Genomic DNA, 1,587 nt, shown 5'->3' on the forward strand with positions numbered 1-1,587 from the left:
CAGAGGTCCCTTCCAACCTCAACCATTCTGTGATTCTGTGATTCTGTGACTGAAGTACTACCGAGTAGCAATTTGGGAGGAGCATGTGGAGAAATAGTAGATAGCATTTGGGCCCCTAAAAACAGTCTCACTGGTGGAGGACACTGCTTGAGTCTCTATGACCAAATAGCAAAAAGGCTATTGTGTTACAAAGATGTGGGAACCTCAACAAGAGATAAAGTGCTGTTATTCTTTGTGACATCATGCAGGGCTGAAAGTGCATAATCACATATTTAAAAAACAGGGAGAGCTTTTGTTACTGTCGCATGAAGGGAGGGAAAGGGGTAATCAACTTTGCCTGCCAGAGCCCTCCTCAAAAGGGCTTTCACTGAGTCAGGTTCGCAAAGTTGAACAAAATAGACATTTATTAAAGCGACAGATCAACAGGTTCTGGATTGCCGGTGATAAATGCACTTACTGCAACAAATTCCACTTTTTCTGAACTCAAATTGATAATTAAGCGCTTTCAACAATGGTATTTTTCCCGGGGTAACGTCCGATGTTGTTGGAGGCGCAAACCTTACCAAAAAGGCGTCCCTGTTTTGGGGAGGAGAGAGGTCCAGGCCCATCGACCCGTCCGTAGGTTGATGTTCTTGTCCTCCAAATGGAGGATTGTTTATGCACTGAATTTATACTCTTGGCGAGGTGGGGCTGAGTCAAACGCTCTGGGATGTTTGGTCCTTGTCGAGCTCAGCAGAGAGTGTCAATGGCTGCTGGCCTTTTTTTTTCTTTTGCCCTTAACAACACCAGGCTGCGAGACTCCTGCCTCGCGCCAGGCATCGTTTTGGATGGAGCCATGTCGAGTGGTGAGACCTCCGCCTCACCCTGGCGTTGCCTCCCCCCCTCACCAGCATGGGCATCAGGCGCAAATCACCCTTTGTGTCCACTGTTTACCCCACAGCAGGGAGGATCACAGATAATCACAGACCACTATCCCACAGCTTTGCCTTGCAATGGTGGAATAATTTCTGTATGTAAAATTTGATTTCATGTACCCTGTGGACAAGCTCGAGTTTGCTTCCCCATTAATGTCATTTTACAATGAATTAAAGTATATTGGGTGTCAGGGCTACCAATATTGATGCTTTGTTAGGAGAACTGTGTGAGAGACAGCCTCCCCTGGAAACAGCCTACTGCTGTTCTCTCTGCAACTTGGGGGATCCTCCAAAATCTTATTATGAGATTTCTACTGATATAAAACGTATCTGTCAAGTTTGTACTGAAATACCTTTCACTGAAATAGCTTTTCTAGATGTAGCCCAGTATTCTCAGCTTTATTCTCAGCCCTATTGCACTAATAAGCCAAATTAGTTGTTTTCTTGACCAAAACACAGGTTGTCTTTGAGAACTGAATAGTGATGTGCTCTTCTCTCTGTGAATGGTAAGGAAAGCCTTTCTGGAGTCTTGCAAGGCTGGCCCTGGAGCACATAACATGGTAGGTGCCATTGGAGAGGGGGAAGGAGCCTCTGATAGCACAGGAGGGAGGGTCAGCAAACAAACTGATAAATGCTGTTTTGAACAGATGTGAAGGTGTTGGAGAGGTGTTTG

The sequence above is a fragment of the Apteryx rowi genome, unplaced genomic scaffold (assembly GCF_003343035.1).
Source record: "Apteryx rowi isolate R43461 unplaced genomic scaffold, aptRow1 scaffold_391, whole genome shotgun sequence".
Taxonomy (NCBI): domain Eukaryota; kingdom Metazoa; phylum Chordata; class Aves; order Apterygiformes; family Apterygidae; genus Apteryx; species Apteryx rowi.